Source organism: Eurosta solidaginis, chromosome 1 (genome assembly GCF_040869045.1).
Source record: "Eurosta solidaginis isolate ZX-2024a chromosome 1, ASM4086904v1, whole genome shotgun sequence".
Lineage (NCBI taxonomy): Eukaryota > Metazoa > Arthropoda > Insecta > Diptera > Tephritidae > Eurosta > Eurosta solidaginis.
The window spans coordinates 101,657,326-101,673,291 of record NC_090319.1 but is presented as its reverse complement, the minus strand read 5'-3'; positions in this window follow the sequence as shown (position 1 = coordinate 101,673,291).

Below are 15,966 nucleotides of genomic sequence, written 5' to 3'. Positions count from 1 at the left end.
ACGCCACATCCTTTAAGGCCATAAGTAATTATACCTTTACTCTGGATCACCATTACATATACCATGTGACAATCTTGAAGTGATGCGATCATATAAACGTTTCGACAGAAAATCTATAAATTTCTTATCATATTCCATTTCTTTGAGTGCAAGATAACATGCAGCACCAAATCCAATAACAATAATCCGAAGGCGGAAAAGACAAATTTTAGCTCGTTCAAAAGATATTCCCAAAAAACCGAAAAATGACCCCGGAGTGCTTCGAGACCGGGGTGGGATCCATAGTATTTTGCGCTGGCGGCCTTCGGCCGCGCTTATAAAAAATTAATCTGGGTGGGTCCAACACCGGTTTGGAGATCAAAACTATATCTGCGCAAAACACTTATGTCCACAATTTTTTTTGTGGGTACAAATATCATCAACATTACAACGCGCACATGAAAATTTTCAATTGAAAATTTTCAACTTCTTTTGCAAATATCTCTTGTCCAACACAAAATATTTTACCTCCGTCTTCTGATTATTGTTGTCGAGGTCAATGCGCGTCTTTTAACACCTCTCTCGATATTTATGGACGCATATTATCAGTGTCATGCTGTCGTATAGAATTACCAAGAGTTGATGCGCTGGAAACGTTGACGAAGTCATTCAGCTGCTATATGTAAATAAATAATAACAATAAATTAAATATATATCATTTAAAAATCAGCTAATTACCTTTATTTTCCATTTAAAATGCCCTTTTCCTCCAGCTTCATCAGCAAACCAACTTTTTTCTTTTTTTGTTTTGGCTTTTTTGAAAGAACGATTGACAGTTTATGTACAATCGGCAACAACAAAATACACGGGAGGGTTGCATTTTCGCTAATGCTTCTACCTGGTAATTGTAACCATGACGACTCCGCTTTTAATCGATTACATTGATTTCCATAAGGTGGGTTCGATCAGCTGTGTTATTTGGTTATGGCTTTATGGTTCTAAGTCAACACAAAATATTTTACCTCCGTCTTCTGATTATTGTTGTCGAGGTCAATGCGCGTCTTTTAACACCTCTCTCGATATTTATGGACGCATATTATCAGTGTCATACTGTCGTATAGAATTACCAAGAGTTGATGCGCTGGAAACGTTGACGAAGTCATTCAGCTGCCATATGTAAATAAATAATAACAATAAATTAAATATATATCATTTAAAAATCAGCTAATTACTTTTATTTTCCATTTAAAATGCCTTTTTCCTCCAGCTTCATCAGCAAACCAACTTTTTTCTTTTTTTGTTTTGGCTTTTTTGAAAGAACGATTGACAGTTTATGTACAATCGGCAACAACAAAATACACGGGAGGGTTGCATTTTCGCTAATGCTTCTACCTGGTAATTGTACCATGACCCGCTTTTAATCGATTACATTGATTTCCATAATATGGGTTCGATCAGCTGTGTTATTTGGTTATGGCTTTATGGTTCTAAGTCAACACAAAATATTTTACCTCCGTCTTCTGATTATTGTTGTCGAGGTCAATGCGCGTCTTTTAACACCTCTCTCGATATTTATGGACGCATATTATCAGTGTCATACTGTCGTATAGAATTACTAAGAGTTGATGCGCTGGAAACGTTGACGAAGTCATTCAGCTGCTATATGTAAATAAATAATAACAATAAATTAAATATATATCATTTAAAAATCAGCTAATTACGTTTATTTTCCATTTAAAATGCCTTTTTCCTCCAGCTTCATCAGCAAACCAACTTTTTTCTTTTTTTGTTTTGGCTTTTTTGAAAGAACGATTGACAGTTTATGTACAATCGGCAACAACAAAATACACGGGAAGGTTGCATTTTCGCTAATGCTTCTACCTGGTAATTGTACCATGACTCCGCTTCTAATCGATTACATTGATTTCCATAAGGTGGGTTCGATCAGCTGTGTTATTTGGTTATGGCTTTATGGTTCTAAGTCAACACAAAATATTTTACCTCCGTCTTCTGATTATTGTTGTCGAGGTCAATGCGCGTCTTTTAACACCTCTCTCGATATTTATGGACGCATATTATCAGTGTCATACTGTCGTATAGAATTACCAAGAGTTGATGCGCTGGAAACGTTGACGAAGTCATTCAGCTGCTATATGTAAATAAATAATAACAATAAATTAAATATATATCATTTAAAAATCAGTAAATTACCTTTATTTTCCATTTAAAATGCCTTTTTCCTCCAGCTTCATCAGCAAACCAACTTTTTTCTTTTTTTGTTTTGGTTTTTTTGAAAGAACGATTGACAGTTTATGTACAATCGGCAACAACAAAATACACGGTAGGGTTGCATTTTCGCTAATGCTTCTACCTGGTAATTGTACCATGACTCCGCTTTTAATCGATTACATTGATTTCCATAAGGTGGGTTCGATCAGCTGTGTTATTTGGTTATGGCTTTATGGTTATAAGTCACCATTAATCGGCCCTTAAAGTTGACTAGAGCTTGACCCTGCAATTTTGGCCGCTTAAAGCGCTAAATACACGACACGAACATTCCCGTTATGTCATGTTTCTGCGACCTTTTCTGTCGTGTATGGTGGTGTTTGCCAGTTCGCGCAAATGTTCGCCAAAAATCAAAATATTTTAATTTTTGGCGAACATTTGCGCGAACTGTTCGTGCGTGTATGGCGAAATAGCTCATAATCGTAGTAATTTCTGAACAAAACAGACGTGCGCGGAAAAGTAAAATGGACAATAAAAAATTTCTGAGTGAATTTATTGAAATGTATAAATCTTTGCCATCATTGTGGCAAGTAAAAGTTAAAGCAAGGCGGTGATGAGGGGGAATCGCTTCTCTCATTATTGTATCCCGTTTCGTTATGAGTGGCAAAATTTTTTGTAAAAGTTGGTCAAATGTTGCCTTGCTCATACGAACGTAATTTTTAAAATAATTTTGTGGCGTGAATTCCAGTTCTTTAATAAGCTCACTTTGTCCAAGAACTGCTCGTTTTTTAAACCATTCTTTGCACCAAATTCTTGTTTTTGCGATCTTTTCTCTTTTTTTTACGCTTAATTGCCACAGCGAGCAATATTGCTGCAGCACAATTGTTGTCCGTATTCATCGCTGCCTGAAAGAGAACTAATGTTCGGCCAAAAGTTCGTATGGTGTATGGCCAAAGCTGCGAACAAGATTGCGGAATGTTCGCGGAAGTGTTCGTGTCGTGTATTTGGCGCTTAAGCGGAGATTAGTAGCAAAAATTTATGTTATCGAACAAAGTGGCAAGGTTAAACTCTAGTCAAGTCAAGGCAAGTTTAAACTATAGTCAACTCGAGTCAACTTTGACTGGAGTTTAAACTCGCCCAATAGCTTTGCTAAAATAACACTTACACATTAATGTATAAGTAGTTCCATGGTCATAAATTGTTCCTAGTTGTACATGAAACAGAATCATCCTTTTTATAATAAAATGGCGGAGTTTTGATGACGCTCCATTGCTGATAATCATATAACAATCAGTACTGACATCATGACTAAATCGGATACGCTATTCTTCCATACATAGAAATATATTCATGCCCGGTTTTTCAGTGCGAGTTTAAACAACGGTTAAAGTTGACTACAGTTTAACCTTGCCACTTTGTTCGATGGCATACAATTTTGCTGCTCATCCCAGCTTGAACGGCCGAAGTGGCAAGGTTAAACTCAAGTCAACTTTAACTGTAGCTTAAACCAAAGAGGATATATATATATATATATTGTAACGAATTTACTTGCAAATCCTCTTATTTGCAATCCTCTGCTAAGTTCGAATCACTAAACTGTTGAATAAATAACTCCAATATTGAATAACGGAAAAATGGCCTTTATTAAAATACTTCACAATAACACTCAAACTGTGCAACAAATAGCTTAATAACCAAACTCATATCTTAAAGGAAACTGACTTTCAAAATAATAGTGCTATTGCTCGCTAGATATCGTCTTACTCGTAACTGCTTGACAATTCAAATCAAACTGAATTACTTCTTACTCGCCTGCGCCACTTTTATAGTTTACGCTGCATACATCTAGGCTCTTCTATTTCCAGAAGTTACTAGTTAGTTTCGGTTACAAAATCGCCAGCCACAACTACATGCACAAATTTTTGCTCTCTCTTGTGACAACTCAGATAAGATATATGCATGTGTTTGTAGTTTACAGTCTCCCGCACACACATAAGCGTATAAGTAAATTCATCGGTGTGTGACATCTCATCTCTCGCTGCCTTGTATGTAAATGTTGCTCGTCGGAATGTGTACATATGTGTAGACGCAATTATTTATTCGTTTATGTAGATACATAATGATGAATTATTGATGTGCATTCACGTCAGTGGTTAGCATCGCTTAGAGACGATAGCATCGCTCAGTGCTGCTAACATTCGTTACACTGCCCTCCACCTAAGTCTGATCGTCCCGATCAGACAAATCTCTCGATCTAAACGCCGCTAGCATCTCCAAATGAACCACCTTTCTATTTCGTGGTTTCCCAATGGTTTGTATGCGGTAGATGGAATTACTGATCTTCTTCACAACCTTGTACGGGCCTTCCCAAATGCACCGAATTTTGGCTGGAACACCTTTCCGCCGGAGAGGGTTGTTTAACAGTACCAAATCTCCCTCCAAGAACCCTTCCGAATTATTGTTCTCATTGTACCTGCGTTTGATCTTACTACTCATTATCCTTAGTCGTTTCCTCACACTGTGTTGTTTGACCAATGAACTACTTCGCAGAGCTTGCGCTTGACGGATTGGCTTGACAGTATCGTTCCGCCGTTTCCCAACAGAAGTGCGCGATGGCTTGAAACCACCCTTGCATGCTTCCTGCAAAATTCTTGCAGTCGTTTTAGTGCGTCCATTAGGGTTTGTCAATGCCGGTGTTTTTGTCGCAGGTACTTTTGATTTCGCTTTGTTTGGCCCATTCGTTTCATCAACCTTTACCTTTGACTTTCGTGGCCTTTGTCGACTTTTCTCCACCAGTACTCGATTACTGCTGAAACCTTTTTCCAAACTGAAGTTAATTGGCACATCCTGGTTCTTATAAAGCATCACCCTTTTCTGCATATCGATCTTGATGTCATGGTCAACCAAGAAGTCCACTCCCAATATGACTTCATCAACGATCTTCGCCACAACGAATTTGTGTAAAACCATGACCTTCCCAATCAGTACTTCACATATCACTTCTCCCTGGACTTGGTTATACTCGCCTGTGACCGTACGCAACCTTGCTCCAGGTAACGGTTTAACTCTCCTGTTGACTAATTCAGATCGAATCAAGGAATGAGATGCCCCCGTATCTACAGTCAGTACACGCTCTTTACCATCCACATTCCCTCTGACGGTAAGACTGCTTGATTTCCTTCCGATTTGCGACACAGATATCACAGGACATTCAACAGCTGGATAAAGCTCTCTACCTCTTCCTCGCTCTTGCTCATCTCCTCCAGCTTTGCGTTTATGGCCACCCACATTGTTGGAACTATTAGGACCAAGATCGCAATGACGTGCAATGTGACCTGGGTTGCCGCACTTGAAACATTTAATAACTCCGGCATTCTTCTGTTGAGATCCCTTCAGTGCTTCCAAAATTGGGTCTACCCACTCTGGCCTTTCTACTTCCACACGGCGTGCTTTGAAAACTGGCTTACACAGAAGCGACGCTGTTTCCTGAATCAGAGCTTGTGACACCGTTTCTGCGAATGTTGGCTTTGGGTTTGCGTATGTAGCTCGCTTCGTTTCCACGTCCCGTATGCCATTTATGAAACTCTGGATTTTTACCCTTTCAGTGTATTCCACGGGTGCGTCCGCATTTGCAAGATGAGCCAATCTTTCAATATCTGAAGCAAACTCCTGCAATGTCTCATTTGCTTTTTGGTAGCGGTTTTGCAACTCAATTTGGAATATCTGTTTCCTATGCTCGCTTCCATAACGTCGTTCTACAGCAGCCATCAATGCTTCATAATTGTTCCGCTCTCCTTCGGGAATCGTCTGTAGAATTTCCGCTGCTGGCCCCTTCAATGCCACGAATAGTGCAGCAACTTTATCTTCCGCATTCCAGTTGTTCACTGCTGCGGTCTTCTCAAACTGTAGCTTGAAGACCTGGAAAGGAACAGAACCGTCAAAGGATGGTGTTTTTACCTTTGGATTACTCGCTGAAACTGCTGGGCGATTCATTTGCAACTCCTGTATACGACCTCTCAAAGCTTCTATCTCGGCATCAATTTTGTCCTCGAGCTGCACAATTTTTGTATCCTGTGCTTCCAGCTTTGATGTTACCCTTATCTCCTGTGCCTCCAGCTGCGAGGATATGCGGGCCTCCTGTGCTTTCAACTGCTCAGCGAACTGAGATGTCATATATGTCTTTTGCTCTTCCAGTTGAGTTTCCATCTTGGATGTAATCTGTGTCGACATTTCTGACATACGCGTTTCTTGTGCTTCAATCTTGGATGTTATGCGTGTCTCCTGCGATTCTAGTTGTGATGCTATATATGTCTTCTGTTCTGCCAGTTGAGATGACACTGTCGATGTTTGAGCAGATATTGCAGCTAAAATCATGTTCAAGTCTGTACTGGTAACCGTCTGCGATGTTTCGTTCTTCTCTTCAATTTTTGTTGTCTCCTCGCCATCAAGATGAAAGACATGCTCTTCCACATCAATTCCTTCTGCTTCCATTGCTTCTCGTAGCCGTGCCTGAAGTTCGAGTTTAACGCCGCTTGTATTCAATCCACGGCTCTCCAACTCCTTCTTCAGTTGCGGGATCTTCAATTCACTTAACTTTGCCATGTCCTTGTTGTCCTCTAGAATTTATTCAACAATTCCTCTTCTGACACCAATTGTAACGAATTTACTTGCAAATCCTCTTATTTGCAATCCTCTGCTAAGTTCGAATCACTAAACTGTTGAATAAATAACTCCAATATTGAATAACGGAAAAATGGCCTTTATTAAAATACTTCACAATAACACTCAAACTGTGCAACAAATAGCTTAATAACCAAACTCATATCTTAAAGGAAACTGACTTTCAAAATAATAGTGCTATTGCTCGCTAGATATCGTCTTACTCGTAACTGCTTGACAATTCAAATCAAACTGAATTACTTCTTACTCGCCTGCGCCACTTTTATAGTTTACGCTGCATACATCTAGGCTCTTCTATTTCCAGAAGTTACTAGTTAGTTTCGGTTACAAAATCGCCAGCCACAACTACATGCACAAATTTTTGCTCTCTCTTGTGACAACTCAGATAAGATATATGCATGTGTTTGTAGTTTACAGTCTCCCGCACACACATAAGCGTATAAGTAAATTCATCGGTGTGTGACATCTCATCTCTCGCTGCCTTGTATGTAAATGTTGCTCGTCGGAATGTGTACATATGTGTAGACGCAATTATTTATTCGTTTATGTAGATACATAATGATGAATTATTGATGTGCATTCACGTCAGTGGTTAGCATCGCTTAGAGACGATAGCATCGCTCAGTGCTGCTAACATTCGTTACAATATATATATCTGTTACAATGTAGTCCCTTAGAATAAAAGTTGGTTACAATACAAATGCGCAATTTATGGCACTTCAATTTATTAAAAATAAACAAATGTAAGGCGCGATAACCTCCAAAGAGATTTAGGCCGAGCTTACAAACCGTGGACAAAAAACCAACATTTCTTCCATTCTCTGGCCTTTCGTGACAGCTATTCTTCCTGTCAGCTCTTATTTGACAAGTAGGTATTGTAATGGAGGGGGCCTCGCCATGCATACTACAGTGCATTGTACATGTCCTCTGAAATATAAAATGAGAAAAAATTATAGTTTACCTTTTTTGATCCATAAAACCCTTCTTCTTATACAATTAAAATCGGAATTTGCAAGAATGGTTTTGAATTTAATTTAACAAATAAAGTTGTGTTTACTAATGTCCAAGCGTAAACAAATATCGAGTTGCACCTAACAAAAATTTTATGAATTCATACCGACTTTGTTTCCAATTATCGCACGCCCGTTTACATTATTCAATTTTCAGATATTGACTGGAACAATTGATCAACGTAAAAAGCTTTTGAGATATTCCGCATAGAGCGCTTAGCCGCGTTAATGCATATAAAGGGGTTTTAAGGGGTTGTGTAACGCAACCATATATGTAATATTGCTACAAAAGGCTAGGTACATTCCCAAACATCAGAGTGCCAATATATTGCTGTTTAAACGTTTTTGTTTTTGTATTCAATAATCGAATTTACCTAAATTTTAATTTTTCCTTGTCACACTTAGGCAAGGTGCACACGAGGCTACGCGTCATAGACGCGTATAAGATATTTCATATAGCTGCAATTTCTCTGCGCCTCAAGATCTGCACACGAAGCTACTTTCAAGCGTCGCTACAAAAAGCAAACAATTATTGAAAAAAAAAAAATAAAAATTTTAATTTCTTTACCTATATCCCTCCCCGAAACCAAAGGAAAATAGGTGTTAAACGTTGTTTGCATCCCCGTGCCTTTGTAAATTATGAAAGGCAATTTTAAACCACCGCGGACTATAGAAAAGGGTGATTTCTAGTTTCCAACACTTTTTAGCCTTTTAAACACTTCAACAATGTCTGACCAAGCTATTGTGGTGTTTAATACTCTTTTTCGCTTTAGTAATATACCTTTTATTAACTAAAGTAACATTTTTTAACTAATTACACAAATTTGCATATAAAAAAATGTAAGGAAACAACTTGTTCTTCCTTTTTTTCAAGCGTACGTACGCTCAGCGACCAACATTGCTGTACGCTTAGCTACACGAAAATTTCATGCTTTGTCGCTTTCATTCAGCTGACGCCTCGTATGCAGCTCTCCATTCAAATACATGTGTTCGGCATCAAAGCGTACAAATTTCGCCTGCAGTGACTATGACGCGTAGCCTTGTGCGCACCTTGCCTTATGCTGCTACCCCTACAAGGATACTGACTATCATATGACTATCATCTGATTGTCAGCAATGTCAACCTAACGATCTGCGCCTCATACAAACTTTCTATCACAAACTTAAGGGGACTTGCGCAAATGTGATGTAAACAACTGTGTACGTGTGAGTTTTCGTCTCCTTCTTATACACCAACATGGCCTACTGATTAAGTATATAGCCGTACTGCTCACTCTCATTCATTTTCCTGGATCAGTGCTGACACTCTAACTATCAAAAAGTGTTATAAATGATAGTTTACTGTAGATATCAGGTTTGACTGTTATACTATCATAAATGACCATTATTATATTCCGCCAAAAATGAAACAATGCTTTTTGTTTTTTATTTACTTTATTTCATTCAGGGATGCACCTTAACGTTAAGCTAATCGTTTATCAAAAAATTTCCACCGTTTCCGTTGAAACACTTCGAAATATTATCGATAAAGAAATTATCAAAATAAATTGTATCTCGTTTTTAACTGAAACGAAAAGCTTTAGTTAACGTTAAAAACGTTAACAAAAACGTGATACTTTATGTTTGAATTGTGCTGGCAATGCTATAGCAATGGTGAAGCCGTAAGGTGGCAACAACGAGCGCACATACACACACAAACTCTATGTAATTTGTTTGTGTAATTCGTTGGTGGTAATGTCAAAAATACTCTGAGAAATGTTCGTACTGTCAAAATTCATGAGAAAAGTTGCAATCAGCTTGGCTAATGCTTTCACCTTTAATGACTCCGCCATCAATCAGCTTTGCCAGCATAGTTTGAAATTAATAATCAACATAAACGATTTGATTTCGTTTTGATATGGCAGAAAACGAAACGAAATCATTTCGTTAATTTGACGATCTTAACGTTAATAAACGAAACGAAATGACTTCGTTTCGTTTATTAACGTTGATTATCGTAACGAAATGATATCGTTTCGTTGGTTAAGCATGCCTGATTTCATTACGTTTTTAATTTTGTACGTGATAAAAGCATACGTGTTTTTATTTGTTTAAAATAAATAGTTTTATAAGAATTCGAGTTCAGAATGTTTAATTTAAATTCAGAAAATAACAAAACAACAGAAGAGCGCTTTCCTCATTTTTTAATATTATTTTCGATTTTTTTTTTCTTTTGGCATGGAGCTTTGAAATGCTCTCTTTTTCATTTTTTAAACTTATTTTTTATATGGTTTTCGTCGGTTGAAAATGGCGGAATTTAAAAAATAACAAAACAACCGTGATAATCATTTGATTGTCATATGACAGTCAGTAGTGACAGCATGATTGAATCGGATAAACTGTTCTCGCATACATAAAATTCCGTTGAGAATTATGTATCTGTCTCACATGCATAATGGTATCTACTGTATGTTCTTTTGTTCTGTACCAGGTGTCCGAAGCTTTCCCAGTTTGAGTCCTTTTTCATGATTATAGGCTGTCGTTGGGTACATGCGGACATGCGTGAGCGAACAAAGGAATATACATAAATTTGAATATCAATGTTTACGTCATCGCAGGATCAGCATTGTCAATTACAAGTGTGAGTGTATTAGTAAAACTATCAGCGTTTCTTGTAGGGTACAATCACAAAAATTTTATAGGCTGTCTTGTTTTGATTTCGAATTCAAAACACATTGTGAGCATTTTCAATAAGCAATATAGGAGTATTACATACATTGTGAATGATAACTAAGTGTGTTACCTTATCTGTCAACTGCCTGACAGGATGTTCAATATGGCTACTTTTTAGCGTTTTGACAGGGTGTTCAATATGGCGGCGCCTATCTTCAGCGGGTGTAAGAAGGAAATACATAATGAGACAGCGATAGTCAATTACAAATCAGGTGATCCAATCACTTTGGAATTTTGACGTCTATGCAGAAGATATCACGCTTTGTTATCATTCACAATGATTACATATATGAACGCAACCCTCTCAAGGGGTTGCCAGCGCAATATATAGCTTCTACAACCCAATTGTCAACCTCACCTTCCCGCGGCGAATCCTGTTTCATTAACAGACGAGGCTCTGGCCACCCCAAGCTCCTCATGGAACTAGAGGGTGGGGAGGGAGAGATGGCCTTAAAGGTTTAATGTGGTCATATAAATCGTTCCCGAGATGGTCGGTCTAGTACATTAATGGTGCTTTGTTACCGGAACGTACCGGATCTATATACGGCAAAGGACCATCAACATCGATAACACTCACCAAAGCCTTCGGGGAGTGTCTTTATCGTTAATACAACAACAACAACAATACAAATAAAGCAACAAAGCGTTGGATTGTTAATTCATGGCGCTGTCAAAACGTCAAGGCGATGCAACACGTCAAAAGCGTTTATATGATTCAGCCACAAGTGCGGCCGTTTGTGGCATCTGTGGTTACACAAGCAATGGGTTAATCATATTTAAAACTTTGCTACCCACCGCAAGGTGCTGCTAAAAGCAAACCATTTTATTATTAATATATGAAAAAAGCAGTGTTGCCTCCTCACAAAAGAAAGTGTAGTAGGTTACCTATTTACCTTATGTTCAACGTTCTATATTTTCAAGTAAAAGCTATAAATAGTTTATAAAAGTTTTCCCCCCCCATAGTATAAATAAAAAAAAAAAAACACTGAATTGTTTTCATTCTCTTGTATTACTTTCCTGAGTGCCTATGTAGTAAACCTGTTAACACCCTCTTTGCTAACAAATCATGAAACTACAAATCTTCTCCTACAAATGCAAACTTGATTGTGTTGTGAAAAATTGTAATGAGAATTGCCATAGTGTACAAGTACAAGTGTGTTGACTTCTTTCTGACAGGCACTTACTTAAGTGAGCATAACGGGAAAATCTGGGTTACCATTGTTGTTTCGGTTGAAAACGGTCAATTAGGGTTCTGTGCAGAGACGTAAAAGATTGAAACAGGGTTTATGTAGTCACAAAAGTGTTGCTCCTGTTCCACAGCATTTTAATTTATATCATGGCGAAAAGTGCTCATTTCAGAGTTATTGATTTTCATTCAAAGTTTAATTTATTAAGGAGGGTTACTCCTTTAAATGTAAAAAGCAGAGAGAACGTAGTTTTTCAAATAATTGTGAAAAACTTTTTAATTTGAGTTTCTGTACCCAAGTTCACTATATTTGTGTAACACAAGAATCTGGAGGTCCATTCCTTAACTATGAAAAACTGAAAAATGTACACTTGTTGAAAACTCATTTGCACACGCAATTTACAATTTGAATTTAGTTGTGTTTTTATGGACAAAATTTTGAAACTAAAAACAAAATTTTCATTTGTCAGAAAAAATAAAGAAAAAACGGCCTAATGTCAAAAACCCTATCGAAATACAAACTGGCTTGTTTGTTTTTAATGAACTACGTTGTATTTTTCTTGAATTTCGTTAGTTTTTTTAAATATAGTTCACACACTTACACCAGTACTGAAACCTTATTGGCTCCCTCGCTTCCCAAGGCAGTCGGTTCTATGTACCGGAGCGACTCCGGATTTTTCCCGACCAAGGACTGTAATTTCAGTGTGACCCCATTTAATTTGTTTCGTCCCTCCCACAAATTGTCATCCTCCCAGCAGCTCCTTGCAGCAGGACTGCTACATATTCTCTTACTCCGGGAAGGTATCGAACCCAATCCGGGTCCGTCTCCTGACCCCGGTCCTGAGAAATGGCTTTGCTGCATTTGCCAGAAAAGAATCTTTTTAGGACGGTCATACTCTGTTCAGTGTGTCTCGTGCAAGGGATGGTTGCATCGGACAGGTTGTTCTGGGCTTGATCCCAAAACCCGACGTCCACGTAACTTTTATAAATCTTTTGTGGCTCCTTGCTGCTCACGCCCAAGGGCGTCCCGTAGTCTACGCCTAAGCGTATCCCCACTACCTTCCAGCAGCTTCGCTGCTCAGCAAGCCACAACAAGTACCCGCTGCTGCTCGCGTCCTACGGCGCCAACAACTCAAACAGCTGATACCACTCATAACTACTACCTTCGTAGTAGAGCTGGTAGCAATGCTGAGCATCAGCCCCTGCCCCCGTCTTCTTCTCCCCCCCTCTTTTCTGGCAGCAATCGTGCAGGGCAGGGAAACAGACTCTTAGTCCCTGCCTCCGTTTGCACCGTCTGCCAGCACAGAATATATAGGTTTGCGACATCCGCTCAATGCAGGTCCTGCCTTGGGTGGTGCCACTTTCCTAGATGTTCTGGTCTCCGCGACGGCAACCCCTCGACGGGTTTCATCGCGCCATTTTGCCAGGTCGAAAACCCAAATCATCCGGGTACCCCAATGCTTGCCCAAGGGCGCCCAGTCCCAAGGCCACAACAGCAATTGCGTCCTGGCCTTCCACAACCTAGGCGTAGTCACCCCTCACTTACCCCTAGAGTGGCGGCGTCACCCCTCATGCACTTCAGAATTCTGCAGTTCAACTGTAATGGACTAACTGGGAAGATTACGGAGATAGTCGACTTCATGAAGCGGCAAAACATCCGCATTGCTGCGATTCAAGAGACTAAACTCACAGCAAGATCTGCATTGCAGACCTGCTCTGGTTATAATGTCCACAGGAAAGATCGCGAGAGCGGAAATGGAGGCGGCCTCGCGTTTATTATACACCACTCTGTGCAATATCATATATTTGATCCTGGCATCGACCGCAGTGACAATGTCTTAGAACGTCAAGGCCTATCTGTCCGGTCAGGCGATGCAAATCTAGAAATCATCAACATCTACATCCCTCCTGTCACCTGTTGCCCCAGTGGATACCGCCCTAATATCGAGGCCTTACTCACTGGCAACAATCGCATTATCTTAGGCGATTTCAATGCCCATCACGACCTATGGCATTCAAACTTGCGGGCGGACAGTAGGGGTGAGATGTTGGCGGATCAAATAGACGAAACGACGTTCTGCACAATAAACGGAGACGCCCCCACACGTATGGTAGGAAGCTGTCATAGCTCGCCAGATATCTCAATCGTGAGCGCAGAACTCGTAAACTGCGTCAACTGGCAGCCGATGGTAACATTGGCATCCGACCACCTGCCCATACTTATTTCGTTCGAGCGTACCGCCGACTTCATCGTCACCGAAAAACGCACTTTCATAAACTTCAAAAAAGGAAAGTGGGAAGAATATAAATCTGCAACAGACAGCAGCTTTGCTGCCCTCCCTATCCCGACTGATGCCCGCCAAGGGGAGCGTGCCTTCCGTAAGGTCATTGAATCCGCCTCGGCAAATTTCATTCCCGCCGGGAGAATTCCCGAAATCCGGCCCCACTTCCCGGCGGAGGCCGCGAGCTTAGCGAGAGAACGTGACCTTATAAGACAGCTTGATCCAGGCGACCCCCAAATAAGGGATATAAACCAACGCATCAGACTGCTTGTGGACGAACACAAGCGGGCGAAATGGGAAGAGCACCTAAGAGGTTGTAACCTCTCTACCGGTGTAGGTAAACTTTGGTCCACCGTAAAGTCCCTATCGAATCCGACTAAGCACAAAGACAAAGTTTCCATCGCCTTTGGCGATAAGGTGCTGTCGGATGCGAAAAAATGCCCGAGCGCTTTCTGCCGACAATATATAATGCATCCTACGGTCGACAAAGATAGACGGAGAGCCAATAGACACGCACATAAACACAAATTCAGTGCGTCACCAATTACCATCACCGCTAGAGAGGTTGAGGACGCCATTGGTCGCGCTAAACCATCCAAAGCAGTGGGCCCAGACGGCATAGCCATGCCGATGCTTAAAAACCTAGGGAAAGAGGGTTTCAAATATTTAGCGCATGTCTTCAACCTGTCTCTTTCCACCTTTGTCATACCCGAGAAATGGAAAATGGCCAAGGTGGTCCCGCTACTAAAGCCTGGGAAACCAGCTAACGTAGGTGAGTCATATCGTCCGATATCTCTCCTATCGCCAGTGGCAAATACGCTTGAAGCCATTTTGCTCCCTTATTTCCAAGCACATTTGCAGCTAGCCCCTCATCAGCATGGCTTCAGAAAACTCCATAGCACTACCTCCGCGCTAAATGTCATTAGCACCCAGATAAATTGCGGTTTGAATCAATATCCCCACCATAGAACAGTACTCGTAGCGTTAGACCTATCAAAAGCTTTTGATACGGTCAACCATGGCTCGTTACTGCAAGACCTGGAAGGGTCTACCCTTCCCCCATGTCTTAAAAGGTGGACCGCAAATTATCTGGGTAGTCGGCAGGCATCGGTGCAATTCAGAAACGAAACATCAAAACAAAGGAGAATTAAACAAGGGGTGCCACAGGGTGGTGTCCTATCCCCGCTTTTGTTTAATTTCTACATATCTAAGCTACCTTCACCACCGGAAGGAGTCACAATCGTTTCCTACGCCGATGACTGCACAATAATGGCCACAGGCCCAGGTCCAAAGATCGATGAGCTATGCAATAAAATAAACGGCTATCTCCCTGATCTCTCCAGTTTTTTCGCCTCGCGAAACCTGGCATTGTCACCGACTAAATCTTCCGCGACCTTATTTACAACATGGACGCCCCAAATGTCGACCATATTGAACATCCACGTCGATGGCACTACGCTACCGACTGTCCTACACCCCAAAATCTTGGGTGTGACGTTTGATCAGGATCTACATTTTGGTGCGCACGCAACCGCAATTGTTCCAAGAATTCAGAGCCGTAATAAAATCCTCAAATCCCTTGCTGGCAGTACCTGGGGAAAAGATAAAGAAACGCTCTTGACCACATACAAAGCAATTAGCCAGCCGATTACGTGCTACGCGTCACCCATATGGTCGCCAAGCCTAAAAACCACCCACTGGAAGAAACTACAGGCCTGCCAAAATACTGCTCTCAGAATCGCCACGGGCTGTCTTCTTATGTCCCCAGAACACCATCTGCATAATGAGGCGAGAATACTCCCCATCAGGGAGAGAAATGAGATGCTGACCAAACAGTTTCTGTTGAATACCCAGAAACCTGGGCATCCCAACAGACATCTGATTGACGAAC